The following is a 9,532-nucleotide window of genomic DNA, read 5'->3' on the forward strand; positions in this document are numbered from 1 at the left end:
AGGTTTTGAGAAACGTCTATGTATAAACCAGACTAAATAACAGAGTTCATCTTGTTTTAGGGAGTGGATCTCATGACTATCTGGATGACTAAATGTGACAACACAGCACTTCAACTAAATGTGCCATCCTCACTTGTCATGCTTTTTTTGGACAATATCTGCTGAGTTGACCATTGCTTTTTGTTTGTCCCTATATGTGTGTGGTGGGCTCCAAATCTGTAGCTCTAACCTTTCACTTCCATTTGTTACCTAATATGTAGCATATTATTTAGCAGTCTTTTTGCAGTAGTGGGCAGTTTCTTATTTTTGTTGGCCTAGTGTGTAATGAGGCAGTGGTTGGTGAGAGCCTCCCATTTGGTGGGTCATTCAGACCCTGTGTAATGGGTCTGATTCTCTACGCTCTGGTAGTTTTTAATAGACTCCATTGTTACCAGGGTACCCTCAGAAAAACAAGATGAAATTCACAACTTTCATTCATCTGCTTGCTCTGCCCTCATAGCCTCAAATTGAAGTGTTTTACCATTTTCTTTGCAGGACCACCAGGGCTACAAGTTAAACACAAAACATTTTGGCATATACAGTTGCATTCATTCGTTTTATTGATGAATGTCAATAAAAAGAATGTCTGCCAAAAAACAACCCGATAAAAAAAGACTAAGAATTCTGTAAGTACAGCTTGTTTGCTCAGTGGGAAATTAATATCAAACTAGACAGTGACAACTGTGGAGTTTGTGACAGCAACTATGTGACCTTATTACAGTATAGACACTGGGATTTCCTATGATCTTCTATGTACTGTAGAATAACCCCTTACCTTCTAATGACACTTGTGTGGCTTGTGAGCATCTTAGAGCAAACAAGTTATTTGTTCGTGAGAGTCTTTTGATATGTCATACTAGTTTGTAGCTCAAAACGTTATGACTTTACATACGTTTTTGTGAGGAGAACAATTTTTGGGATCAGCCCTTGTCTCAAACACTGCTCTAGCTCAGCTTCCGTTAATCACACTAATTTTTTAAAAATGTAACCTTTATTTAAACAGGCAAGTCAGTTAAGAACAAATTCTTATTTACAATGACGGCCTACCCCGGCCAAACCTGGACGACGCTGGGCCAGTTGTGCGCCGCCCTATGGGACTCCCAATCACGGCCGGATGTGATGCAGCCTGGATTCAAAACAGGTACTGTAGTGACGCCTCTTGCACTGAGATGCAGTTCCTTAGACTGCTGCGCCACTCGGGAGCCCCAAATGATTGGTACCAGTGGATGCAGAAGAAATAGACAACTCCAATGGTACAACCCAGCAGTCTCAAACACACGCTGTATTAAAGGGGTTAGAAGTCCAAAACATGCCGGTGTTACCGTGGGACTCAATATTTCAAAAACCAGGGTATTTCATTAAAGCAAGACGGTTTATAGTGTGACTATATCAGCAATGTTTTAATGGCACAATGGGTTAAGAGCAAGTGTTAAATGTGCCTACAGTAGTAACCTAAGAGATGGTTGTATTAGATATTATCTCAGATTACAGTCTCGCTTACAGATTATGGTTTGATGTATGTCCCAGTAAAAACTCCTGGCTCTAATCAAAAATCTATTTGGAAGATTAAGTCAGTTTCTTTTTTTATCACACATATGAAACCTATTAATGTAGTGTAACATATGAGAAAAGTAAAGTTCTTAATTTGTCTTATTTTCATGTTAACCCTGTAGTCCTCCCGTTGTGGTGTTGGTCGACTCTTATTTCCTATTCATCTGACAACTCCATGTTGACAGCTCAGAATAGACCCAGTGTTCCTCTGGGCTAGGGGGTATACTGTGGGCATACTGCTGAGGTGTGCCTCACTTCCTCAGGTTACATAATACCTACTGTTAATTCCTCCTGGGGCCCGCACACTCAATGTGGAATGGGTCATGAGTCTGCATTGACAAGGGGGGCCTCTGTGTTTACAAGTTTCAGACAAAATGGCAACAGTTCTTTACAGAAAATGTTCTCTTGAATCACAATCTATGGTAATGTACACTCGAGAAGAATAAGGTTGAGTAATTTTGACTAAATCCACTGACTTGAATCTTACATTTTACATTCTTGATAGGAATTGCTCATATAGTGCGAATCTTTCACTATGAGCCTAAAACATCTCCAAACTTAGATAAGGTCCATAAAGTTTCACGTTTCAACTTTTAATGTCACATGCACAAGTACAGTGAAATGCCTTTTTTGCAAACTAAAAACCCAACAATGAAATAACAATGTAATACAAGAAAAAAAAGCACACGAGAAATTTGAAGAACACAATAAGTAAGCAAGCATGCTATGTACAGGGTCAGTTCCAATACCATATTTACAATGTGCAGGGATACTGGCGCAATGGAGGTAGATATGTATAGAGGTAAGGTGACTAGGCATCAGAATATATTGTATGATAAACAGAGTAGCAGCAGCTTGCATGTGAGTGTAGTCAGTATAAATGTATGTGCATATTATGTGTGAGAGCAGTTGATAGAGTGAGTGTTTGTGTGTGTGTGTGTGTGTGTGTGTGTAGGGCCCTGTGAGTGTGCGTAAAGACAGTGCAAAAATACAAATAAAAGGTCAATAAAGATACAAGGTTAACTCAGATAGTCCGTGTAGCTATTTTATTAGCTATTTATCAGTCTTATTGCTTTGGGATAGAAGCTGTTCAAGAGCCTGTTGGTAGAAGCTATTCAAGAGCCTAACGTATATATTTAAGGGCTTTTCTGATTAGATGTGTCTTTTCCATACTGTCTAATCTTTTTGCTGACTCGTCACTTGCTATTACATAAGTTTAGTCACTTTGAGCTGGAACATCTGGTTGGGGGCAATTGCAGCCAGGGTCAGATGACATCAGTTCACCTTTCACCTACTTTCACTGAGCAGGGGCCAGGTTACTATATTATGTCTGAAACATCCTGTGAAAAAGGCCGAAAACGATAGCAAGTAGCCTACCCAATTAATACTTAACTCTTAAAACATAAAGTCGTCACACACTCCTCTAGTCTTAGGTAGAGCTTTAACACATCTATTATGTGATTCAGCAGACAATGAAACCATGTTATTACCTGTTTACATGCTCTACCTCATCTTGTCTTATAGCCTATGTGGTTTTGCAGAAGTCAGGAGAATTATTTAAATGTACCTCAACGTCACAAGCGATACTATATGTAAGCTGCTATAGTAAAATATTGTTTTTGTAACCTTTCTGATTTAGGGAGTTCTTTCCAGTATTTTTCTTTCACCATATCGCCTACGTGGTGTTGCAGAAGTCCTGAGAATTGTTTAAATGTATCTCACAGGGCACACTATATGGACAGTAGTAGGCTATTGTTTTTCGTGCCTTTCTTACATAGGAAGTTATGTGTTTAATTTTTATTTTACCCTAAGTGGTCATGAGAATTGTTTAACACAGACCAGTGCACTCCAAATGTTGGTGATTTTATTATTTAATTTTTTCACCTTTATTTAACCAGGTAGGCCAGTTGAGAACAAGTTCTCATTTACAACTGCGACCTGGCCAAGATAAAGCAAAGCAGTGCGACAAAAACAACAACACAGAGTTAGACATGGGATAAACAAACGTATAGTCAATTACACGATATAAAAATGTATGTACAGTGTGTGCAAATGTAGTAAGGTTAGGGAGGTAAGGCAATAAATAGGCCATAGTGGCGAAATAATTACAATTTAGCATTAACACTGGAGTGATAGATGTGCAAGTAGAGATACTGGGGTGCAAAATAGCAACAAAACAAAAAAACAGTATGGGGATGAGGTAGTTGGGTGTGCTATTTACAGATGGGCTATGTACAGGTACAGTGATCGGTAAGCTGCTCTGACAGCTGATGCTTAAAGTTAGTGAGGGAGATATGTCTCCAGCTTCGGTAATTTTTGCAATTAGCTCCAGTCATTGGCAGCAGAGAACTGGAAGGAAAGGCGGCCAAAGTAGGTGTTGGCTTTGGGCATGACCAGTGAAATATAGCTGCTGGAGCGCGTGCTACGGGTGGGTGTTGCTATGGTGATCAGTAAGCTGAGATAAGGCGGGGCTTTACCTACCAAAGACTTATAGATGACCTTGAGCCTGTGGGTTTGGCGACGAATATGTAGCAAGGGCCAGCCAACGAGAGCATACAGGTCGCACTGTTGGGTAGTATATGGGGCTTTGGTGACAAAACGGATGGCACTGTGATAGACTACATCCAATTTGCTGAGAAGTGTCGGAGGCTTTTTTGTAAATGACATCGCGGAAGTCAAGGATCGGTAGGATAGTCAGTTTTACGAGGGTATGTTTGGCAGCATGAGTGAAGGAGGCTTTGTTGCGAAATAGGAAGCCGATTCTAGATTTAATTTTGGATTGGAGATGTTTAATGTGAGTCTGGAAGGAGAGTTTACAGTCTAACCAGACACCTAGGTATTTGTAGTTGTCCACATATTCTAAGTCAGAACTGTCCAGAGTAGTGATGCTAGGCGGGCGGGTAGGTGCGGGCAGCAATCGGTTGAAGAGCATGCATTTAGTTTTACTAGCATTTAAGAGCAGTTAGAGGCCACAGAAGGAGTGTTGTATGGCATTGAAGCTCGTTTGGAGGTTTGTTAACACAGTGTCCAAGGAAGGGCCAGATGTACTGTATACAGAATGGTGTCGTCTATATAGAGGTGGATCAGAGAATCACTAGCAGCAAGAGCGACATCATTGATATATACAGAGAAAAGAGTCGGCCCGAGAATTGAACCCTGTGGCACCCCCATAGAAACTGCCAGAGGTCCGGACAACAGTCCCTCCGATTTGACACACTGAACTCTATCTGAGAAGTAGTTGGTGAACCAAGCGAGGCAGTCATTTGAGAAACCAAAGCTATTGAGTCTGCCGATAAGAATGCGGTGATTGACAGAGTCGAAAGCCTTGGCCAGGTCAATGAAAACAGATTAATACCATAAAATGTTTTCTACTGTTATTTCCCAGTACTAGGCTTCTGCAAATATTACTAATACATTGTTCCCATCTTTCCCATTAATTAGGGACTGAGGCCTGCACTGCAGATTTCTCCTATTGACTAGAATGGGATGACATCAGCTTGACTTCAGACCACTTGAGGTATGAAAACGTCTGGCAAACTTTGAACTGTTCCTTTTCTGATTAGAGTGTTGGAGATGGTATTCTGAGGATATGCTCTGCCTACAGCTATAAATCCTACTGTGTTGATAAGTTATTGAGCTTTGAGTAGTTGAACTTTGAACCGGCTGAGTTTCCCATTCAGATTGGCAGAATGAAAAGGTCATAATTGATATCATTAAAAAGAGCTACAATGATTGGTTTCATGAATATGCATAACCTATAGTGTAATTATTTAACTATTCCATGGGCCTTATAATTTCCATCTATAAACATATTTATTTGCACTAATCCAATTCATAGGTGAGAGGCTACGCCATTTCGGGGGAGCAAATTACTGTATTGTCATCAAGGGTAACTTGCTGATTGCAAATCTCTTCAAATCTTTCCTTTCAATGACATTTGTGGTTTTGTCATTGTCACATTGCTTTGGGGAAATGTTTTCAGTCTTTTACAAAGAACACCCCCTCGGCTGAACTCATTGTTGTTTCCCAAGTGATGAGTCATTAATCATTAGCCTATTTCACAGACAGTGTGGTGAAGAAGGTGCAACAGGAGGCTGAAGAAATTTGGCTTGTCCCTAAAACCCTCACAAACTATTACAGATGCACAATTGAGAGCATCTTGTCAGGCTTTATCACCATCTGGTACGGCAACTGCACCGCATGCAACCACAGGGCTCTCCAGAGGGTGGTGCGGTCTGCCCAACGCATCACCGTGGGCAAACTACCTGCCCTCCAGGACACCTACAGCACCTGATGTCACAGGAAGGCCAAAGAAATCATCAAGGACATCAACCACCCGAGCCATGGCCTGTTCACCCAACTATAATGCAGAAGGCGAGGTCAGTACAGGTGCATCAAAGCTGGGACCGAGAGACTGAAAAACAGCTTCTATCTCAAGGCCATCAGACTGTTAAATAGCCATCACTAACCGGCTTCCACCCGGTTATGCAACCCTGCACCTTAGAGGCTGCTGCCCTATATACATAGACTTGGAATCACTGGCCACTTTAATAATGGAACACTAGTCACTTTAATAATGTTTAAATAATGTTTACATACTGCTTTACTCATCTCATATGTATATACTGTATTCTATTCTACTGTATTTTAGTCAATTACACTCTGACATAGCTCTATATAATATTTATATATTGCTTAATTCCATTCGTTTACTTTTAGATTTGTGTGTATTGTTGTGAATTGTTTTAGCTACTTCTGCACTGTTAGATACTACTGCACTGTTGGAGCTAGGAACACAAGCATTTCGCTACACCTGCAATAACATCTTCTAAATATGTGTATTTGACCAATACAATTTGATTTGATACATGCAACCTGGAAATGATTGGAAGAAATCAGGGGAAGTATCTAATTAATGGTTGAATCTCATGAAAGGTAAACATGACCAGATTATGGTTTGACAGTAAATTATGGGGTTTAACCGAAATCCATGGAAAAACATATTCCGCGTCAGTGATTGTTCGGTCATTGGGCCAGTGACCGAATACCCGTGCTCTTGAACAAGTCACTTCATTAATCCTAATTGCTCCTGTAAATCTCTCTGGCTAAAAGGGTCTGCTAAATGACTAAAATGTCAAACTAAAATGTACAGAATTTGTGGAAAGACGATGGCGTCTAGGCCTATAACACAACTGTTTACCCAAACGAAATGTAGTCCCGGGAAGGCTATTTACTACTTTAAATACACGTAGGTCTATGGTTTTTATTTCGATTATCATTAGTTCCAGATGTTTAGGAGGTCGGGGAGTGCGAGTAGCCCCGAGTCTACATGTGCTCCACTAGGGGGATTTAATCACGGAACATCTCCATGACCGAGAGTAACCCCTGTAGTTCTCCAAGCGGATGTAGCTAAGGTTCACTCCATATAAAAGCTTTTCTAGAGCCAGATGATTCTCCTCCTATGTGTACAGGTCACACATGCCTGGATAACAAGCCAGGACAAAAATATTTCAAAAAGTAGTGAAGAAGTGTGGTTTAGCTTAGGAGGAAACACAATTGATGCTGAAAGGGGTCTGATTTCGTGCCTTTGGGAAAAGGTATTTCGATTTTCCACTGATTAATTGTCTGTCATTTGTTTATTCTCTTCTTTTAATGGTAGTCCTATCTGCTAGAAAGAAAGCTGAAAGATAACGGAGTTTTATGGCAAACTTTTGCTATTTTTCTTTTCAACAACGCATCATATTTTGTTTTATAGCAAAAATGTGTTCGTTGTAGTTTTTGTTGTACTTAATTATAAAACACGATGTAGACTAGTCTTCCGTCACATTTACAACCACATTATGTATTGTTATGTAGCATTGATTTACTCATTGAGGAAAAGGACTCATATTAGATTTTTCCAAGCATGCGGAGAACATCGCATGGCACGAATCTTCTCACCCATTGTGATAAACTGACTTTTAAAAAACGATCCCATATTTTCTATTCAATTACATTCTTTGCAGAGTTATCCCTGCACTTGTTCAACAACATTTTGCCACCAAACAAGTTAATAAGCAACTTAGAAACAAGTGACTTTGTTTTAATTTACAGTAAGGGACGTCAATGTGAAGCCCAGCAAAATAGCATGTTATTGAGTAATTTATATTGTCTTATTACCTGCGGGAGTTATCACACAAACAGCCCACCTGGCTCTTGTGAGTACAAAAGACAGGGAGACAATAAAATGTAGCCTAGACTGAGCTTGTCACTCCAAACACCGGTAGAGAAGCTGATAGTAGCGTACCGTAGAGATAGTTAGAGGATGCAACATTGTATATTTCCCATTATGGCGTCTGTGCGAGCATGGGCAACGTCATTGAGGACATCTCAATTTCAAAGTAGTACATTTTCTTCTACTACTTCTGTGGTAAACAAACTGAAAGGTTACATAGTGCACACTTAAATCAAATTTTATTGGTCACATACACATGGCTAGCAGATGTTATTGTGAGTGTAGTGAAATGCTTATGCTTCTAGATCTGACAGTGCATCAGGATCTAACAGGTAATATCTAACAATTCCACAACAAAACCTAATATCTAACCAATTCCACAACAAAACCTAATACACACAATCTATTAAAGGAATGGGATGAGAATATATAAGTATAAAATATATGGATGAGCAGTAACAGAGCGGCAAAAATGCAAGAGATAGAAAATAATAGATAGTGAAGGATACAGTATATACATATGAGATGAGTAATGTGAGATGTAAACATTCTTAAAGTGGCATTATTAAAGTGACTAGTGATCCATTTATTAAAATGGTCAATGATATCAAGTCTGTAGGTAGGCAGCCACCTCTGTGCTGGTGGTGGCTGTTTCACAATCTGATGGCCTTGAGATAGAATCTGTTTTTCTATCTCTCTGTCCCAGCTTTGATGCACCTGTACTGGCCTCGCCTTCTGGATGGAAGCAGGGTGAACAGGTAGTGGCTCAGGTGGTTATTGTCCTTGATGATCTTTTTTGCCTTCCTGTGACATCGGGTGTTGTAGGTGTCCTGGAGGGCATGTAGTTTGCCCCCGGTGATGCTTTGTGCAGACCGCACCACCCTCTGGAGAGCCCTGCGGTTGTGGGCGGTGCAGTTGCCGTACCAGGCGGTGATATAGCCCGACAGGATGCTCTCAATTGTGGACCTGTAAAAGTTAGTGAGTGTTTTCGGGTGACAAGCCACATTTTTTTCAGCCTCCTAAGGTTGAAGAGGCGCTGTTGCGCCTTCTTCACCACACTGTCTGTGTGTGTGGACCATTTCAGTTTGTCGGTGATATCTACACCGAGGAACTTAATATACTTTCCACCTTCTCTACTGCTGTCCCGTCAACGTGAATAGGGGGGGGGGTGCTCCCTCCCTTTGCTGTTTCCTGAGGTCCACGATCATCTCTTTTGTTTTGCTGACATTGAGTGAGAGGTTATTTTCCTGACACCACACGTGGAGGGCCCTCACCTCCTCCCTGTAGGCTGTCTCGTTGTTGTTGGTAATCAAGCCTACCACTGTAGTATTGTCTGCAAACATGATGATTGAATTGGAGGCGTGCATGGCCATGCAGTCGTGGGTGAACAAGGAGTACAGGCGAGGGCTGAGAGGGCACCCTTGTGTGGCCCCAGTGTTGAGGATCAGCGGAGTGGAGATGTTGTTTCCTACCTTCACCACCTGGGGGCGGCCCGTCAGGAAGTCCAGGACCCAGTTGCACAGGGCGGGGTCGACACTGCCACCTAGAGTGTGTTTGAACTGGTATAAAGACAAGATTGATGATTTACTGCCACCTGCAGTTATGGAATGTTTTCTCACAAGTATAATTCATTGGCTGATCCCTCCTGATGACCTGGAGGAATTATGCGATCCTTCCTTAACCCATAGGAAGTCCCACCCAGTTGACTTCTTCAAAATGTTGAATGTC

This window comes from Salvelinus namaycush, chromosome 5 (genome assembly GCF_016432855.1).
Source record: "Salvelinus namaycush isolate Seneca chromosome 5, SaNama_1.0, whole genome shotgun sequence".
In the NCBI taxonomy this organism is placed as follows: Eukaryota; Metazoa; Chordata; class Actinopteri; order Salmoniformes; family Salmonidae; genus Salvelinus; species Salvelinus namaycush.